Source organism: Toxorhynchites rutilus, chromosome 3 (genome assembly GCF_029784135.1).
Source record: "Toxorhynchites rutilus septentrionalis strain SRP chromosome 3, ASM2978413v1, whole genome shotgun sequence".
NCBI lineage: Eukaryota > Metazoa > Arthropoda > Insecta > Diptera > Culicidae > Toxorhynchites > Toxorhynchites rutilus.
Window position 1 is genome coordinate 115290624 of NC_073746.1, and position 22151 is coordinate 115312774.

At 36.5% G+C, this 22151-nt stretch overlaps 1 protein-coding gene across 2 annotated transcripts in view; it reads left to right on the forward strand.

Annotated features, from left to right (window-relative positions):
• Nucleotides 1–22151, forward strand: part of LOC129776734 (homeobox protein aristaless) — a 292574-nt gene that overhangs the window by 22361 nt on the left and 248062 nt on the right. The gene's annotated exons all lie outside the window — the stretch shown is intronic.

The following is a 22151-nucleotide window of genomic DNA, read 5'->3' on the forward strand; positions in this document are numbered from 1 at the left end:
GTTATATCGAGTGAAGTTATATCGAGGGTACGTTATAACGAGGGTACGTTATATCGAAGTTTCCCTGTACTACTCACAACCGGATGCATATTTTCTGGACGTGTATCCACAGCATGTTTTGTTTACTTGTCAACAGCAGGTGACTTGTTTACGTTTGCAAAATTGTTGTGGAGCGAATCGGAAACAAAAAAAAATTACTTTTAAGGTTATTTCTTCTTCTTCTTCTTCAATGGCACTAACGTTCCTAGAGGAACTTCGCCGTCTCAACGTAGTATTACTTGCGTCATTTTTATTAGTACTTAGTTGAGATTTCTATGCCAAATAACACGCCTTGAATGCATTCTGAGTGGCAAGTTCTAGAATACGCGTGATCACAGTGCAAGTCGGAGGAAATTTATTTGACGAAAAATTCCCCCGACCAGAACGGGAATCGAACCCGAACACCCGGCATGTTAGTTATGACGCTAACCACTCGGCCACGGGAGCACTCGGCCACGGGAGCATTAAGGTTATTTAGGGTGAAGTAAAAATATTTATCTAAAATTTGAAAAATTTAAAACCGCCTTCGGACCTAGTAATCTGATGGATAACACTACTAGACGACAACACTGTAGATCTGCCGTCGGTTTATTTCACAGTTCTAATGAATGAAACATTAAAAAAAAATCTGACCGGGAAGTATGAAGCGGATAATTCATAAATTTGGCAATGAGTGTTCCCTGGAGGATGAAGAGACGTAGCTTTATGAGCGTATTCTGCACCTATCGTTAAATCTATAAATCAGAAACCAAAATTTGTAGCAGTTTTCAAAACTTTTCTTCGATTTGCGACGCCATCACTGTTTATTTAATTATTCATCATCAAAGACGAAGAGGTAATTTTTCATTCAAACAGAAATAGCTCTGTATAAAAAGGTCCTACAAGAACGTTCCAGGAATCAAATGAAGGCTGGATGATAAGTTGATAAGGTGGTTTGCAAAAAATTTTGTTAGTCTACAAGAAATTTGAAGAAACAGAAACAAATGGATATTTCATCTTCTCGATATTTTTGTTCACTTCATCTACACACACACACACACACCCAGATAAAAATATATTCGTAAACTATTCCAAAATTGAAGCTTCAAATTGAGGTATATCCCATCCCATCTTTATGCGTTGATTTTTCACCAGTCTTCAGAATGCAAATTGAACCCAAGCGCAGCGCAGCGTATGTTTTCTAAAGACTGTTTTTCACGTTGTTACAGCATTTCAAAAATCACCTAAAAATTACGACCTTGCACTATGTTCCTCTATTTTTTTTTGTCGAGTGTAGTTGAATTTGCGAATTTCTGAATAACTTAATTCAAAATCTTTTTTTAAACGATTACAATCCTACGTCAAGATTTCCTTAGGCACATATCTATATAATTATTTTAATTTAATTAAATTGAGCCATATGTGTTTGAAGTGTTTTATTCAAACTACTGTCAAGACTGTCTGATTGGAGAAGGAGAATCAAAATTCCAATTTAACAATACAGGTCGGACTCGATTGTATACTGACTCGATTATATGTGATTCGATTATATACAATTTTGGACTCGAATATATACAATTTGGAGAAAAATATTTTTTTCTATATTTCAAATATGACTTATTTCAAGAAGAAATGTAACCTTTCTACGTTAAGGTGAAATTTAAGTGTACATGTACATGTACATTGGGGTAAAAATCGTGATTGTTGTAGAGATTGCTTGAATTTTCACCAGGAATTGTTTATACCGATATTACAGCCAAATTAAGAAAGATAGAAATTTGGTGTCAAAGAACAAATTATAGAGCAGTTAGAGAGCTCCAATTAAATTGATAGAAACAATCTAGTTGAATATAATTTTTTAGGATAAAATTAATAATAACACATTTAAATTATAATCTTTTAAGTTTTTCAGTTCCAAAATGTTATTGAAATCCACTAATCCACATCTATGTTCCAGTACTATATCCTGTGCTAAATTTTCTCATCTTTCAAATGAAAGTAACAGAATTGTCTTCCGTAGCGTACTTTTCAATGTAGAACCAGTTTGAGGCAACAGAGTCCGAAACAAAAAAAATATAGAACTCTGTCATTGTTGAAATTCGAACATATTCGTAGAGGGATTTTTTTCATCAAACATGATCGTCTATCACCTCCTGAGAGAATCTGTATTGAATATTTTTTTTCATATGAGAAATGTGTTTTCTGACTTTAAGGGGATGAATCAAAAAAAGAAATTCTTCTTTTTTATTAAAAAAACGAAAAATACATGCAAAAAAAACTATTAAAACATTTTTTTTACACGATTATATACAGTGAAAAGAAATCGAAAACTGTATATAATCGAGTCCGCCCTGTATTGGAGGATGTTACATTTTATAAAATGTCTGAATTACGGTGTCGCTACAGTGAACCGTTATTTATATTAGATGATATTTGTGTAAGTTTAGTACGAATCATGCTAAAGAACAGTGTCACTATAGAAAACAATTTTTTGTCCGACGCTCATTTTCCAAAAACGGCATGATTTTTTGCACACCCTCTACGTTAAAAGTCTAATATGTCCAACACATGATATTATTCCATCATATTTCAAACTGTCTATTGGAGACACGTGTTTCTTACCTGCCGGGGCAAACCCTCGCCGAAGGCTCGCCATTGCATTCTAATCCAATAACTCATACGATTAGCTCTCCGATGATAAACTGGACTGAAGCTGCCCAGACTCACCAACCCGTCAGCTTCGCTATTAATCCCAATAAATTTTGCTATTGAGCCCGGATTGAGCTTATAACATTTTTTCTTGCTCTCCTCTCGGGCCGATCCGTTTCGCGGCGTTCGATTCGGGCGCGGCCAATAAAATCGATATTTTTATGATTATTTTGCGTTGAATGAGGTATAAATTGCATCCTTATTCGTACAATAGCATGTAGTCAGCAGTGGAGGAAAAAAAAGTTCGCTTTTAATATTATTTGAAGTTTGCCCGATCGAGCGTTTGGATCGCGATGCGCTTGAAACTGATGGAAAGGTGTGCGCACCAGAACAAAACTAAATTGATTGGATTTGAGCAATAAGCGATATTATTTCAGCCAAACTAAGCCGATTACTTACGGCTGAGTGCAGATTTGTTCCCCGTCTGCAAGAACTTTGGGTCCCTGAATCATGCGACACGGGTGAGTAAGTTCTGACGAGAAATCCTTGAGATTTGATACCATGATGCTTGTGATAGTGTGTTAGATGTTCTAACGAAGAATCAATTATAGTTGTGAGTAAGCGATTCCAATTTTATGGGAATCATGATTCATTAGTGTCACTCAGAGCCGCAATCATTAGAAGCTAAACCAATCCATAGCCATCTGATCTAAGTCTCGTCAAGCGCCGCCTGAAAGAAGCGATAACATAACGAGCAAACATGAAGGCAATAACAATTTTCTAACGAGCACATAAACACGCCTAATTAATTTCAGCAACGCGTTCATCACAACAAAGTCACGGCGAAACTGGAAAATACAATGGAAACAATCCCCCTCTATCGTATGGCGTCCACCATATTGCCATCTTCCACCACCATCATTGTATTTGCTGGAAAATATTTTGACATTTCATTAAATTGGTAGCACTCAGCACTCTAGCGCCATCATCATCGCATTCACTCTCAACCTAATTCTCATCTGACACGTAATTTAAACGAAATGCAAATCCTTTCGGGGTTTCCTTTTCAACCATTTTCCACCGAACGGAGAGCAGTAGCACGCATACTGAAACAAATTATCGCCCTGGGCCCAGCCAGAGAGCGGCTCCCTCATCCCGCAGCGAGTCCTGGAAACTTGCTGTCAAATTCAACCAATCCAATCACGGCGTCCTCCCGGAAGGGACTGTTTTTGACTGATAGCAAAAACAAATTTAATTTCTGTCAGGTTTACCACAGAAATCGTAACATCACGAAATCATGGCATGGCGGGCGACTTGCAAATATGCATCAGATTGTTGACGAGTGTTGTTCAGCAGTTCATTTGAATGGTTTAGCACCTTCTAATCAACCCCTGTTCATCGATAAGAGTTGTTTGCCTCGTGGATACGATGAAAATAAATTGGTAGAATCTATCCAAGAATGAGCAAATAAGAAACATTTATCGCGATATGTCGCCTTCGAGCATGCGATCATTGACATGTTGACGTTTAGAGAGTATCGTCCATTGAGTAGGGAGTTGCATTCAGCCATGTTCTCTTAACCCCAAGCTTTGTGCAACGAGTATACGATGAATAGTGAGAACTAATTTAGTAGCTCTAAATAAAACACGGAACGTAAAATGTGCTGCCTTATAACGTTCGACATCTCATCGTACATCTGTTATTAAGAAACATTCTCCGATTTTTTCAATTTAATTTTTAAGCCCTGGTAGAGCCTTGATTATCTATGAAATAGGAGGCAGGGTCAACGCGGATAACGTAAATCACGGACGAAGCCAATAAAACACCTAAAGTGATGCGCAAAAAATCTTTTAGCATGTTTCAATATTTTATCTATACAGAAATTATTCATCTACCCTTCTGTATGGTCGTATACACCAGTGGTGAGATAATGTGAAGACCATGACCAAAACAAAAGAGTGAGAGCCTATAACTAATTTCGGGATGTCTCTCAAAATTGCCATGATGCTCGCGCGTTCGCGGAAAATCCGCTCCGGTTAATCGAAGTTCCTCTGGGTCTACGTCTAAGGGCACGAACAGAAGCTTGATGTAGGACCGTGATTGTTAAAATTTGAAATGATAGAAACATTCCGATATAATTAGGCAAAGAAAAAATTGTCAACAGGAAGCAGTGAAGCTGGTTAACTTCATTCCCCCAAACAAGTATATTTCTAAAGAAGACATATATGGGGAACCCACTAAGATATAACGAACTGGTATGTATGGATATACCTCCCAAGCCTCGGTAATCGACAATCAATTAAGTTCGATATCCTTCATCGCAATTACATAAAATGTTAGTAGCAAGACATACACAATGAAGATGGGAATTGAGCGCAGAACTATTGAACATCAACGTGGACATCATTCTAATAAAATTTCTATCAACATTAAACTCACTAAATCAGTCTCACGAATCGAGTCTCGAATCTCACGAGTCGAATTGTTCCCATTGTCCATTGTTTCTGATATTTGGCCTACTGTCAACAGATGAAAAAAATCTTAATCGATCGATTCGCTTGAAAAAACAAAAACACGTATTAGAACGAAGAAAAAACCATACATTTCAAATTAACGTCTGAATTATATGTAAAATGTATTGAGTGTGTAACTTAATTTGTTCCGTTAACACAAGATAATGGTGTCTGTTAACCAAATCTCGTTTACAAGTCTTTAATTTTTGCACAACAAATCCAATTTTTACTGCGTTGGAAATTTAAAGTTTCGTTTCGAATAAGCACCATTTGCAGGAAGTTTTGATTTTCTGTTTCCATTGCACAATGGTCCAGGAGATGCATTTAAGTGGAAATTAGCATTTAGAGATCGACAGTTATTCTCTAGAGAAAAACTGTCTTCGACATAGTTGTTACATATGATAGAACGCTCATTTTTATGTTATCAAAAATAGGGTGACCAAAATTGTCGATGAAATAAAAAATCTAACTTTCTTATCTTCATAGATAGAGGTAAACATAGTTCGAGAATGTTGTAGTCCCAGTTCTTTGAGACATCTTTGTAGAACAAAGTTTTTTTCTATCTCTTGAAATAATCGCAATAGCGCCTTTTTTCCAAGTTACGTTAGGGTCACCATGAAAAAAAAAACTGTTTTTGTTTTAACTTTTATATTTCAAATTCTACATACAAACTGTCTTCGAAAGACTTACAGAACTTATTAATACAAACATTTTGCGATGCAGAACTTGTCAATATCTCAACTTCACTCAAATTTATTGATATTTCTTCCCAAAAAACACGGTTTGTTTATCATTCTTTCTGGGGCAAACATAAAAAATGTTTGTTGACAGAATTTGGAAGAACAAATTTCACTCTATATAATATGTGATTTTCAAAACTTTGTTATTTTTTGAGTTTTTGGTTAAAAATCCATCAATAATTTTGTGTTGGATTAGGATATTGACAAGTTCTACATATTCAAAAACATTGTTCTACAAAGATGTCTCAAATAACTGGGACTACAACATTCTCGAACTCCCAATGTGCCGGTGATCTATGTTCGTGTGTGATTATCCTTATATCCTTATACCCTGCTTTTCTTCCTTTACGAGTAATTGGTCGCCTTGCTTTAATCGGGAGAACAAGTTGAAATGTAAATTAACAAAAGATATACGAATAGATTTAAGAATTGAGTGTGTGTGATTACCAACATTGTAATAATTTCCTTATATCCCATCCTTTTTCTGAAAAATTATGTCACCCTTCTAAACCCGAGTCCACCGCGAGTAATCGGTTTCCCACATTACTAACCATAGATTTAAGAAAATTGTTTGTATATATATAGTTTTAAAAACATATTTAAGAATTCGGCTCCTTTAAACTTACGTAACTGAGCCTGTAAAAATAAACGAATTGAAGAAAAAAAACATTCTCGAACTATGTTTACCTCTATCTATGAGGATAAGAAAGTTAGATTTTTTATTTCATCGTAAATATTGGTCACCCTATTTTCGACAACGTCAAAATAAGCGTTTTATCATATGTAACAACTTTGTCGAAGACAGTTTTTGTCTAGAGAATAATTGTCGAGCTCTAAATGCTTATTTCCACTTAAATGCATCTCCTGGACCATTGTGCATTGGAAAAAAAGTGCAGCTGAAGCGCGTTGTTTGCTTGTGGAAGTTTATTCTGACTGTTCACCATCGGAAAGATTTTGTAGAGAATGGTTTGTAAATTCACCAAACTCCAAAACACAAAAGATCGCATGAACATATTTCATCATGACAATCCAGCATCCAGCTCTACATCAAAACAGGGTATCTAAAATTGTGTGGATTCATTTTTGGCTTCAAAAAATGAACACTCGCGACGGAATCCGTAAATTGCAAAAAAGGAGGGAAAAAGTGATGGCTAGCGATGGTCAATAATGTATTAATAGATTTCATAACTCAAACAAATGTATTATTATGATAAAAAGTGGAACGAATTAAGTTGCGCACCCGATACTTGATGTGTTGTGGATGAAAGCAAACGCCAGGTAATATTAAAAAAAACATGTCTATTTCATTCGTTATATTGTTTGTTTGTGTAATTATAACCACAATTTGTATAGCATGAAACTTTTTTACGTAAACTAAAGGAGGTTGTGTAACATTCACCCGAATACCATTCACTCGAAACACGTTTACCCAAAGCACATTTACCCGAATGTAACAAATACCCGATTGCGATATTTACCCGAATGAACATTTTCCCGAATACGACAAAATGACTTTTTTTTTCTCAAAAATTCATAACTCTTGAACCACTGAACAGATTTAGATAATAGACATGTCAAATTGAGGTCAATGAGCTAGCCTTTTATTAAAAAATATTCAATTTGCAAAAAAATAGATTTTATTTTCGTAATTATTGATTGTAGTCGTTTTTTATTGTATTCGTGGCTTTGGACTAGAGGGTGCTATACATTTTTGATATTTTTTCTTGAAAGTTGAGGATTTTTTACATGACATATCCCGATATCCGAGAAGTTATTTTTTTTATATTTGAGATATGATTACTCAAAGTTAATCGGTAGTCCGAAAAACAATATTTCCCCTTTTATCCAAAAATGATTTTTTGCGAAAAAATCATAACTCATGAACTACTGAACCCATTTAGGTGATCGATATATTAAATTGAATCATCTAATAAACTAGTCTTCTTTAAAAAAAAACGCTTGCGGGAAGATTGGATTCTAGTAGCATATGTCTAGTCTAGTCACATGGGAATATTGAACGAAGACTTAAAACATGTTAAAACAATATTTGCAAAATAATAACTCAAAAACGAAAAATAACACCTCTCTGATTTCGGATATGTTATGTAAAAAAAAGATAAAGGATAAAAAATAGAGCGCCCTCTATCTTTAATCGAGAAAACTATGGAAATCTAACTCAATCAATAATAACAAAAACAAAAATCCTAATTTTTCGAAAAAGTAATATGTTTTCAAAGAAACTAACTCATGAGCTTCAATTTGATCATCTGAATCGGTCCAGTATTTCAAAAGTTATAGATTTTTGTAGTGGAAAAAAGTGAAAAATTGTTTTTTTAACCTTCGGTTAATTTTGAAAAATCATATTTCAAAAACTAAAAATATAGCGTATCGCTATTTACATACACATAACATATCGGGATACAATAAAAAAAAACAATGAAAAACGACTACAATCAATAATTACGAAAAACATCCATTTTTTTTGTAAGTTCAATATTTTTCAATTAAAGCCTAGCTCATTGGCTCATTTGATATGTCTATCATCCAAATAAGTTCAGTGTTTCAAAAGATATGAATTTTTGAAAAAAAGGAATTTTTGGGAAAAAGTGGATAAAAATTGATTTTTCGAACCACCTCAAAATAAAAATGGGCATCCTAATGAAAAAATAAAAAAAAAATATGGGTTTTATATTTTGTGAAAATGGACAAAACTACAACTTTCCACGAAAATCTGAAAACCACTATATCGGTTTGGCATGGAATGGCTGTATATTTAGAAAAGAATGGACACAACATAATTGGCACTAAATATTCATTAAAACCATGCATATAGACATTATATGTCTCTATCTTCTCCAATTTCTTAACTGTTATGAATGTAAAAAAAAAATAAAATTAAATTGCTGTCCTCTCTCCGCGATTTGGATTACGCTCAACATTCTATTAAATTGATGGTTCGAAGGTAGTAGATCATGGGTGCTAAACCGTTTATTGAATCTAAGAAGCTGAAAACAACAGAGCATGGTTTTTTCGAAGCGGCGAAATTAAGTTAAAATTATTGGAGGGATCCACGAATTTACCCAACATTCACTCAAATTTTTTTTTCATGAATTCAACACAATTATTTTGTTTGATAAAAAAGATCATTTATTGCATTTAAAAAAGCAGATTTACAAAGTAACTAACTGTTATCAGAAGAGAAAACACAAAAAAAAACATTGATACCATCTTAGGTATACTCTACTACTTTCTGACGAAAATCTGTAATCTGTACCGTACATAATTTGTACCAAAAATAACCAAAAAATCTGTACCCTTCCAGATAACTCTGTACGTGTGGCAACACTGGTTGTGGATGTAAAGACATTGGTCATTTCAGCAACTTTGTATACTTGAAATACTCAAAAAAAAATTATACTAATTTTTTAAAAGGGCCAAAGTTTTTTTTTTCTTATTTTTAACAAACAAAAAATACAGGTTAAAAACTATAATACCTACAAAATGTTGGTCAATAAAATTAAATATAGGAGATTGTTGAAGTTTTCATGGGAAAATGCCAGATTGAAAAACAAATTACGTAGAAAAAAATATTTTGAAAATTGAAATTCATTTTTCTCAAAAAAGTAATTTTGAAAATTAAAAAAAAATATATGAATAGCCCTCACAATTTCCAACAAGTCATTGGTACATTGGAAAATGGTCACTTTTATAGGGAAAAGTTTTTTCTAACAACAATTTTTTCATGTTTGCTTTGCCAAAATTACAATTAATTATAGTTTTGTTCAAAGTCAAGATAGCGATATAGTGAATTCGACAAAGACGTTACTTTTACATCCATTATAGGTTTTGTAATATATGGCATTTTTATAAGGGGACTCATTAAAAACTCCTCGTAACATTTTTGTGTGTAAATTCTCGCGTTTGACATGTTATTGACGTGTTACTGAATAGAAAAAAAGTTTTGCTGAATATGTCAATCGCGATAATTGACACACTAAAATGTTACGATTTGAACATTGATAGTCATTTTTCAAAGAGAACATGAAAAAAATGTAGTTTGGGAAACTTTTTCACTGTAGCAGTGCCCTTCTTCCAATGTATGAGTGACTTGTTGGGCTATTCATACATTTTTTGTTAAATTTTTTTAATTATATATGTTTTTGAAAAAAAAAATTCAAATTTCAAAATAATTTGGTTTCAATTAAATGTTTTTTTTTTATTTTGTTTGATTTTTTTTTATGATTTTTGAAATCCCACCTAAAAGCTATTAGAACTACAAAATTTTGGTTAAAGAATGAAATGTAGCAAATTAAACATAAATAATTTATTAAAAAAGGTTAAACGTATTCTTAGGAAAAAAAAATATTGAAAAAAAATAATTTGAAAATTAAAATCAATTTTTTTCAATTTTTTTTTTCAAAACTCTGAATAAAATATAAATGAGTAACCCATAACCCAATTACCAACATAGTAGCCATACATCGGAAGAAGTAACTGCTACAAGGAAAAAGTTCTCCCAGTAACAGCCTTTTAATGTTTTCTATGAAAAATTACTATTGATACTATTGTTTAACTCGTAATATTTTAGTGTGTTTATTATCACGATTGAAATATTTTGCAAACTTTTTTTTTATTTAACGATAATGTCAAACGCGAGAATTGAAAACGTTACGACTCGTTAAAACACACAAAACGTTACGAGGAGTTTTTAATGAGTCTCCATACAAAAATGCCATATATTCCAGAAAATATAGAAAGATAGATAGAAAGATAGAAAGTTTACGTCTTCGGCAAAAGTTCATATTTCAATAAGATCCAAAACATTGTTTGATCACACTATATCGCTATCTTGACTTTAAATGAAATTAGGATTAGTAGGATCTTTCAAAATAAACATGAAAAAGTTGTTGTTAGAGAAACTTTTTTCCCAGTAGAAGTGCCCATCTTCCGATGCATGGATGACTTGTTGAAAAATGTAAGGGCAATTCATATATTTTATTTGGGAATTTTGAAGAATGAAATTTTTGATACAAATGATTTTCAATTTTTATTTTTTTTTTCAGATAAAATTTTGGTATTTTTTCATGAAAATTTAAACGTTTCATTTTTTTATCCCATATATTTATTTATTAGGCTCATTAGCATTTTAGCTGTAACAGAGCCGTAATTTGAAACCAATCTTCACAGTATGATGATTGGTTTCAAATAAAAGCATCTTTTTCAAGAGTTTGAAAACGTTTGTATGTATGGGAGCAGACCTCTCTTCCTCTCTGACTTAACATGAGCTTGGATAAGAAGTCCAAACGATGATAAACAGGGATCGAACCCAGGCTATGCTATCCATACAGTCACTGGTGCTGTTGCATAAATACGTGAGAATATTACACCACATTATAAAATAAAGTTGTATCTTAAAAGTTTACATGGAAAATGTTGTGTTCTGGAAGTAAAAAGGAGAGTATAAACGTGGTTTTTTTATATTGCTCTTTTATTGCTATGGAATATATATATATATTATATGAATGCTGTACCAGTATGGGAGGACAACACATGTTTTGCTACTTTTTTTTTTTTTTTTATCCAAAATATATATTTTTATTAAGGCTCATATGGCGTCAACCTGACGGGGCCGGGAGTTCAATATTTCGACAATGTTTGCCCTATAACTATGTTAGTAATATGTAACCGATTACTCGCGGTTGGCTCGAGGTTAGTATTACAAGTGTTTTCGTAATTGTGATGTTGCTGTCTTCAATGATCTGTACCTGTGCCCGACACGGGATACTTCCTATTGGGATGCAGCTGACCATTAATCAGCAACGCCCCCCTAGTCTGTACCCCATATCTAGCGTGGTGCGTCTTCTCGAGGAATCCAGGATAGAAGGGTCACTAGCCGGCGCAATCATCAGCTCGTGTAGAGTTGTCATGAGCGGTACAACCTTTGGCTTTTGTTGAATCATCAGTGGATTGCACAACCTTTGGCCCGTGTATCTGTAAAGAGTGTGTGTATGTATTGCCGCGACTAAGTAAAAGTTTATAGATCGAATAGGAGGGATACGAAACAGGGACACAACGAAGGAAAAATCATTAAACGTTGACATCGGCGTTCCTGAGGAACAGGTATAGATGAAGCAGAAGATCAGGATCACGGCTACCTAAGATATCCCGGACGGGGATATCCGATTGTCTGCCTTTTGCTCTCAGTGCTCTAGAGAGCTGAGAGCGAGCAGCATGGAACCGGATACACGACCAGACAATATGCTCGATGTCGTGGTAGCCATCGCCACAATCACAAAGATTGTTTGCTGCGAGCCCAATTCGATAGAGATGCGCGTTTAGGTTGTAGTGATTGGACATAAGCCGAGATATCACGCGAATGAAATCACGACCGACATTCAATCCCTTAAACCAAGCTTTCGTCGAAACCTTAGGGATAATCGTGTGTAACCAACGACCGAACTCATCTTCACTCCACATGCGCTGCCAACTAACGAGTGTGTCCTGACGAGGAATGTGAAAAAATTCGTTATAAGTAATTTGCCTTTCAAAAAGTGTGCCTTCTGAAGCGCCCACCTTAGCTAGCGAGTCCGCTTTCTCATTCCCCGGAATCGAGCAATGAGAGGGAACCCATGCTAAGGTAATCTTGAATAATTTTTCGACCAAAACACTCAATAGATGTCTTATTCTTGTTAGGAAATAAGATGAGCGTTTATCAACTTTCATTGAGCGGATTGCCTCTATTGAGCTGAGACTGTCTGAAAAAATAAAATAGTGATCGATGGGCAATGTTTCAATGATCCCTAATGCGTAATATATCGCACCCAGTTCAGCGACATACACGGAACAAGGATCTTTGAGTTTGAAAGAGGCACTGGAATTTTCATTGAAGATGCCGAAGCCAGTGGACCCGTTTATGCATGAACCGTCAGTAAAGAACATTTTATCAGATCTAACTTTCCCATATTCTGCCGAAAATATCTCCGGAATGTAATCGGAGCGTAGATGATCTGGGATTCCATGGATCTTTTGTCGCATGGACAGATCAAAATTGACAGAGGAATTGCAAAAGTATGGGAAGCAAACTTGGTTGGAGATGCCCGGTGAAGGGTGCACTTCATGGGTAAGGTACTCATGGTATAGAGACATAAAACTTGACTGAGGAGTCAGTTGGAGTAGATTTTCGAAATTATCAATCACCAATGGATTCATGATCTTGCAACGGATGAGAAATCTGTAGGATAATTCTGTGAACCGAAGAGTAAGCGGGGGTACTCCTGCCAAAACTTCGAGACTCATCGTATGTGTCGAATGCAAACACCCCATGGCTATACGCAAGCAACGATATTGTATTCTCTCCAGCTTGAGAATATGAATCCTGGCAGCTGATCGGAAGCAAAAATTGCCATATTCTAACACTGATAATATCGTTGTTTTGTATAACTGAATGAGGTCTCCTGGATGGGCACCCCACCATGTTCCGGTTATTGTTTGGAGAAAATTGATTCTTTGCTGGCATTTCTGTTTCAAATACGCAATGTGTATTCCCCAGGTACATTTAGAGTCAAAATATACTCCAAGGTATTTGAAAAACATCGAGTGCTTGATCGTTTTGCCGGATAGGTGAAGCTGGAATTGGGCGGGTTCGTGCTTCCTAGAAAAAAGGACCATTTCAGTTTTCTCCGTAGAGAATTCGATACCCAGCTTGAGAGCCCACGTGAACAGGTTGTTCAGGGTATCTTGCAAGGAATTTTGCAGAACGGCGGGATTAGTACCCGTGATGGAAATAACTCCATCGTCTGCAAGTTGTCTCAACGTGCAATCTCTAGTTAGACAATCATCTATATCATTGACGTAAAAACTGTACAAGAGGGGGCTTAGGCAGGAGCCTTGTGGGAGGCCCATAAAACTGTAACGAGAAGATTTCAAGCTGCCATGATTGAAAAACATGTGCTTTTCTGAGAGTAAATTGTACAGGAAATTATTCAGAATTGGTGAAAGTCCACGATTATGAAGTTTCTCTGAGAGAATTTCCATGGAAACTGAATCAAATGCCCCTTTGATATCGAGAAAAACGGAAGCCATTTGTTCTTTGCGAGCAAATGCGATTTGGATTTCAGAAGATAGCAGCGCGAGACAATCGTTCGTTCCTTTACCTCGGCGGAAGCCAAACTGCGTATTTGACAGCAAATTGTTCGTTTCAACCCACTTGTCCAAACGAAGTAGAATCATTTTCTCTAACAATTTACGAATACAGGATAACATTGCAATCGGCCTATACGAATTGTGATCGCAAGCCGGCTTGTTGGGTTTTCGTATGGCTATCACTCTCACTTGTCTCCAGTCATGCGGGACTATATTCAGCTCCAGAAACTTGTTGAACAAGTTCAGCAAACGATGTTTTGCCAAGTCGGGAAGATTCTTCAATAAGTTGAATTTAATCTTGTCCGACCCCGGAGCTGAATTGTTACATGAGAGAAGTGCAATTGAGAATTCTACCATCGAAAAATTCTCATAATCGCCTTGGAGCGGAATGTCGCGTACGACGTTTTGTGCAGGAACGGAATCGGGACAAACCTTTCTTGCAAATTTGAAAATCCAACGGTCAGAGTATTCCTCACTTTCATTTGTATGGTTCCGGCCACGCATTCTCCTAGCCGTATTCCAAAGAGTGCTCATAGCTGTCTCCCTTGACAAACCATTGACGAACTTCCGCCAATATCCACGCTTTTTTGCTTTAATCAGACCTTTTAGTTTGGCTTCTAGAGCTTGGTACTTTCGAAACCATTCCACTAATCCAGTTTTCCTGAATTTTTTGAAAGCGGATGATTTTTCAAGGTAGACCTTTGAGCACTCCTTGTCCCACCAAAGTGATGGAGGACGACGTCGGAAAGTGGTAGCAGGAACACGTTTCTTTTGAGCTTGAAGTGCGCTTTCGTAAATCAAACTCGATATAAAGTTATACTCTTCGAGTGGAGGAAGTTCATGCATTGAAACAAGTGCTTCAGATATTATTTCTGCAAATTTTCTCCAGTCAATATTTTTCGTGAGGTCATACGCAATATCGACTGACTCACGAGAACCTGATTCATTGGCGATCGATAAAATTATTGGCAGGTGATCACTACCGTGCGGATCTTGGATTACCTTCCACGTGCAATCCAGGGATAATGAAGAAGAGCAAAGTGATATGTCTAGCATACTTGCCCGTGCAGGAGGGTTGGCTATCCTAGTTGCTTCCCCTGTATTTAAAACTGTCATGTTGAAGTTGTCGCACAGATCATAAATCAACGTGGCACGGCTGTCATCGTAGAGTGACCCCCATGCTGTTCCATGGGAGTTGAGGTCACCTAAGATTAGCCGCGGCTCCGGCAATGCCGCGATGATATCAAAAAACTGATGGCGGCCGACCATGGTTCTTGGAGGAATATATATCGAGGCAATGCAGAAGTCTTTGCCATTGATTTGTGTCTGGCAAGCGACAACTTCAATGCCTATCATCGATGGGAGAGTGACTCTATAGAAGGAGTGACATTTTTTAATCCCCAATAGTACGCCACCAAACGAGTCATTTCGATCGAGGCGAATAATGTTGAAATCGTGGAAATTCAGCTCGTCGGCTGAAGAAAGCCATGTTTCACAGAGGGAAAATACATCACAGTTAGAACTATGAACTAAAAATTTAAATTGATCTAGTTTAGGGATGATGCTTCTGCAATTCCACTGTATTACAGTGGTCAAATCCTTGACCTCTTGCACTGAATCAGGCATCGAGGGAAATGAACGCTGCTAAAAAACCACATTTTTCTTTCAAAAATGTTCTCACAATCGGAAGCAAACATAATACTATGCTTTTAAGAGGGTCATTTATATTTAGAGCATTTAAAATGTTGTCCACCAGGTCAGAAAGCGCAAGCAAACCAGATTGTGGCTGTTGCCTCGACCGCGAAAATGGAACAGACCGGGTGGGTGCTGCTCCGAGAAGTGCTGAGGACCCCTGGTGCGTAGAAGAACCGCTTAAACCAGGAGGTACTTGCTTCGGTCTATTCTCAGCACGTTCAATTCGAGTTTTCATTCCAACTTGGGAAGTTTCGGTCGTCTTTCTGGGGAGTGAAGGAAAAGAAGTAATTTTTCTTTTCCTGACGGCACCCTGCGATGTACCGGAACTTCCTGCATTGGGAGCGTCAGCAACAGGCTCGTCGTTCTGCAGAATGGAGTAGGTATTGTCCTGAGTCGTTGGAACGGAACTCTTAAGCATTTCTGCATAAGTCCGCTTGGAACGTTCCTTTAAGGAACGCTTGATTTTTTCCCCTCGTTGTTTGTACACCGGGCATTGAATAATATCATGAGGAGTCCCGCCGCAATGAAGACACTTGTGCTCTTTCGCGCAAGGATTCTCATCATGGCTCTCTCCACAATCTGCGCAACGTTTTTTGTTGCAACAATAGGCGGCCGTGTGACCGAGTTGCATACATTTGTTGCATTTCATTACCCGGGGTACAAACAACCGAACAGGTAAACGAAGTGCACCTATTGCAACGTAGTTTGGAAGGGCGGAACCCTCAAAAGTCACACGAAAAGAGTTTGTCCGATTGAGAACCCTTTTGTCATTTTTTTGTGACACAGATTTCAGTCGATCGCATGCAAGAATCTTCACAGTTTTTAGTGAAGAGTTCTTGAAGCGACCGACACCATCGATAATCTCTTTTCGAGTCAAACCCTTTTCGGTTATTACGCCGTCTATTTCGACGTTGCAACAGGGCACGTATACGCGATACTCAATCGCAAAGAGGTCGCAGCGCGTGATTTCGTTCGCTTGGGTCCTGCTTGAGACGACAACTCGTAGTTTGTCTGGCCCCATCCGTGTAATCTCGGTAACTGCAGAAAACTTCTGAGTAAGTTCCTTCGAGATACGAATGACATTGAGAGGTTTAGATTTTCGTCTAAAGTATACAATGAATGGGCCTTTGGAGCCTTCATGGTATTCTTTTGGACGAAAATCCTGTTTTTCGTCAATGTCCTCATCTTCGGAACTTCCAACTTCATATACAGAAGTTTCTTCCTCAACTTCAGCTTCATCTTCCTGCTCTTCAGGAGGAGGATCGGTATCGGAAATATTCAATAGCGTCGATGGGGGATCCTTCCCGCCCTCAGCCATATCAAAAAAATCGGTCAACTGTTCGATATGAACAGAATATAATGATAATCAAAATAAATAAATAAGTGAAAAAAATATTTTTTATAGGGTTATGATGCGAATATTAAATACAATTTATTTTATGTTAAATAAAATGATAAAATGAAAAAAAATTCCAATAAAAGTTCAACGGTATATAAGAAATAATGATCACCCCTAATGCCAACGTTTGCCGATTTGGTTAACACAAAGTTGAACAATGGTGTAAATCGTGCACAGAAGGAAGAAGGAATGATAGGGAAACAAAAGAAAAATAAATTTCTACTTGCCGCGGCTGTGTGGCGTGTGTGATGAATGTGTCTGATTTGGATCCTCAGCGCGCACCACTTTAAACTTCGCTCCACTCGCAAGCGCAACCGGTGAAAAAGAACACTATTGCTACTTTTAGGTTTATTTAATGTTATAAATCAGGATGCCAAAACATGTGCTAAAAATTAATTTTGGGCGTAGAAAGTTAATACTGACCGCAAATCAATCTTTACACGCACTAAAGACGACATGTTCGAAGTTCTTCAACCCAATGCTGCAGAGTAAAACTTGTTTCGTCTTGAATGGAAATCTTTTGCTAGATGTTAAAACAAGGCAATGTTTCCCATTATACATTATGATGAGAATTACATCAGTTAGGACTATTTGTTGGCAAATTCCGTTTTCATAAAGATTTTGGATGATCTTCGGCATTTTTGGTTATCATAAGTTTAAACAATCGCTCGTTACGTCTTCATTGTTAAAGCGGGGAGTATTCAGTTTTTCTACCCTGCTATTTACTGTTTGTGCATTCGTTCGAAAAATGTTGGTTTCTCGAGTATATTCAATTTTTGCAGTTATAAGGCCGGTTTAAGATCTGTTGATTTTTGATTTGAATATTCGCTTAATTGGCTCATGACGTCCGTACTTCATAAATACGGTTGAAAACTGGTTCGTGAAATATTGGTAGTTCCATTTACTTTCCAACTGTAGTCAACTTCCCAGTGAAAAACAAAACAAGTGAATTCATCCAAAGCAACAGCTATGCGCTATTATTCCCTCGTTTTGGAGCCCATGGAAAACACTTAACCTCTCTGGCGCAACCCCAACGAAATCGCTAACTCAATTAGCAATAAATTTCTCGGCTACCGGTGCTGGCATGCGCCCCCCGATTGCTATCTGCAAACCATTTATTTACACAGTTTATACTCCCACTCAACTTCAGAAGTTATATGGGTAGTAGGAAGAGTAGCAATTAACCTAATAAATTCTTCACACTTTTATCGATCTTGCCACTACAAGTTGAAACAAGACAGTGAACACGAGTCGCGGCTGTCAAGTTCAACATATTGGCACTGGAATCAAACGAAAAGAAAAAAAAAACAGTTGAAATATCGGTGGCATCTCGCCGAAGCTCCAAGGTCACTGATACAATCTGAAGGAGCTGACAGCCAAACAAGCGGTACCATATAATCGAATTAGTTCGGCGGTTCATGAGCACGGTTCGACGGCCAAACATAACTTAATATTGCAAAAGTGAGTGGGACACATTATGCAGTCTCTGGTTTGAATAATTTAATTAAGTTGAGACAAAAAAGCAACATATGAGGACAAGGGAACCTTTTTCATTAGCGGCGAACATTTCTCACCTCAAGTCAGCATAGAAAAATGCTATCTGTTGCATTTTATGTTTGCAACTATCGCGATTGGAGGTGGGAATAAACTTTCTCATACTAATGAGCAAATTGCATGTGGGGAATTAATTAATTGCTGAGACTCGTGCTGTCGACAGTTTGGCTCAATTTGTTTGCTTTGTTCGCGAGTAGCATGTCTGCTTATCTGTGCGCTATCTGCTAGGCTACTTTAAACCCCGGGGAAAGTCCTTCGCCGATGGGATTTTTATTTATTTACATTTTCAGTTTACGCGTATCGATGGGTTGCGCAAATTGCATTCGGCAAACATTTGCATTTGCAATCTAGAAAAAAGGCTTTGTTGGTAAAATTGAATCAATTGTCAGCACTTCTAATTGAGTCATTTGATAGCGCTCAAACAGGCGGTTGGTTTGCGATAAGAGAGTGGCGAAGGTTTCTCGCCTCAAGTTCACTGCTACGAAAGGGTTGTGGCTGCGATGCACATTTCTCGCAGCTATAGGTTGGTGAAATTGTTCCATACTGCGTCAAAATAGGAGTAAAACGTTCCAAATAACTGCTGCCGCTATCGTGTGAACTGATGGTAACCGATGACGCGCTTATCGCAGCGATATGAAGGCTTACCTGCTTTGCTGCTCCTTGCTGAATGAGGCGCGATAACGCGTTCCCAGACTGAAAGTCTCCCAGTCCAAATTTACGACTTACCGCCTGCGTTGCGCCCCGATCCCGCGGATCGTATTTTGTGGAATTCTTATCGTTACTAATTAAAAATGAATTATCGTAAATTTACCATTCAACTGAAGTCATCAGCCTTCACACAAACAGCTTGCTTGGCCATGCGTTGATGGGTGTGCAGCGTCGATAAATAAATCAAACTTTATCGCGAATCCAAACTCAGAGCATTTTTTTGTGGGAAGGGGGAGCAGGAGAGACTACTAAATGGGGAAATTTAATTTAATTATTTAATTTAAAATACCGCAACGCATTCGACGGATGGGGTGGGGAGGAATGGTCGATAATAAAAAATGAGATTACCACTGCCTTCCCATTGATGACGGATGGCAGTAAATCTAGACAGGTTGGGCCCCACCTTGGGGACAGTTACCCGTAGATTAATTTTGATTGTGAACAGATGTCACGCCGGGGATTATTTTGATTTGGAAGCTATGAAACAAAGAGAATTTATTACGCTTTTTCAATTGCTCATGAACATAATATATTTTGAGCCAAACTATCTGAATGTAAGAGCCTGATTTATCTTAATAAGCTCATTATCAATGTTCGTGGTGGTCGATACACAGTTTGTGGCAAAATGGTAACACAATTTGGTGATGTGAACATTTGAAAACATTTAGCGTTTTGTTAGAGAAGTAAACTCATTTATTTGAATCCGCGGAATTACGGAGACTGCAGGTGCTTACATGAAATGAATTTTCAAATTTCACATAACAATTTTAACACACAAAAAGGTACCAAAACTTTCAAGTGCAATATCCCTCTATTGATGATGTTTCGTACTAACCCGTTAGACGGGATAGAACTATTCTACATACGAAACCGTACTTTTTTTTTAATTGTCAGTCGATCAAAAGATATGAGTCGTACAGTCGATTAAAACAATAAAATTTTTAAATAATGATGGATTCACAGGTGTTTCTCGATCCATCTGCGAAACGCAATTGGATTTCCCATGACGGCGCGAATGATTTTTAACTCTTGCTCTAATATCATCTCGATCGCCACTCTAAGCTAGTATCAGCTAGAATCACAATTTTTATTCCTTTTCGTCCTTCCACAAACTCTCGATGGGATCGGGATCAGGGCTAGGAGGTGGCCTTGGAAAATCATCGATATACTAATTTAAAATCCATTGCTTCACAAGTTTAAAAGTATTTTTTGGATCATTGTCGTGAATGAACACCCAAATGTACCGTCGATGGGGGTGAAAATGGGTTATGGGCGTGACATTGGGACAAAAATGGTTACTATAAGTAATATCTTGACAAATATAGCGAATATTTTTGAAAGCTGTAAGCCGTTTAATAGGAGACATATTTCCACAACTTCTAATGTATAATGCTTAACTGTGGAACAAATGTGTAAATAGCCATCAAATAACACCTCAGAAAAAATCTCATGCCCAGCATTATACAAAACTACTCAAATTGTAAATATTGGATATAATTATACTTTAAAGTCTTGCCAGATGGGTCATTACTGATTTTGAACATCAAATATTATTTTCCATTCGAATTTCAACAATTTTTTCGTAAAATATTAGACCCGTATTTTTTTTCATCAGGGTGGCCATTTCCATTTTATGGCGGTCCGAAAAATCAACTTTTCCCCCGTTTTTTTTTTTCCAAAAATGAACTTTTTCGTTAATCCATAACTTTTTGACTACTGGACCGATTTAGATGATCGATATATCAAATTGAAGCCAATTCGCTAGTTTTATTTAAAACACATTACACTTGAAAATAAAACCAGATTTTGTTCTCGCAAATATTCATTGTAATACTTTTTCATAGCTTACATGGTTTCGGAACTAAGGGCACCATATTTTTTATATTTTTTCATGAAAGCTGAGGTTTTTTACATAACATATCCGAAAATCAGAGAGGTATTTTTTACGGTTTCGAATGATTTTGTAAAGTTAACATTCGTTCAATATTCATATGCGATTGGACAACATCTATGCGACTAGAATCCTATTTTGATGCACATGTGGTATTTCATGTGGCTTCAAATTGGTATATCGATCATCTGAATCGGCCCGGTAGTTCAAATGTTATGAATTTGAAAAAAAAGTCATTTTTGGAAAAAAAGGGGAGAAAATGATTTTTCGGACCATCGGTTAATTTTGAAAATCATAACTCAATAACACAAAATAACGCATCTCTGAGTTTTGGATATTTTTTTGGAAAAAAATCATAGCTTTCAGGAAAAAATAAAAAAAAATATATTGGTCCCGAGACAATGTAAACTATAAAAAAAAATACAATCAATAATTACAAGACCAAAATCCAAAATTTCTACAAATATAATATTTTTCGAAAAGAGACTAGCTAATTGCCTTTAATTTGATTTGTAGATCATCCGAATCGGTACTGTAGCTCAAAAGTTATAAATTAAAAAAAAAATCTTTTTTGGAAAAAAATTTTTTTTGGGTAACCCTAAAATGGAAAGGATTATCCCAATGATAAAAAATACGGGTCTAATGTTTTGCGATAAAGAACGAAACTACCACTTCACGAAAATCTGAGAACCACTATATTGGTTTGACATGGAATGGCTGTATATAAACATTTCCATCGCTCTTCTAGATGGGTTGACACCATTTTCGTAATTCAAATAATCATTCAAGACACTTTAATGTTGTTAAATTATCTTGAAATTATTGAAAAATTGATTTCTAAA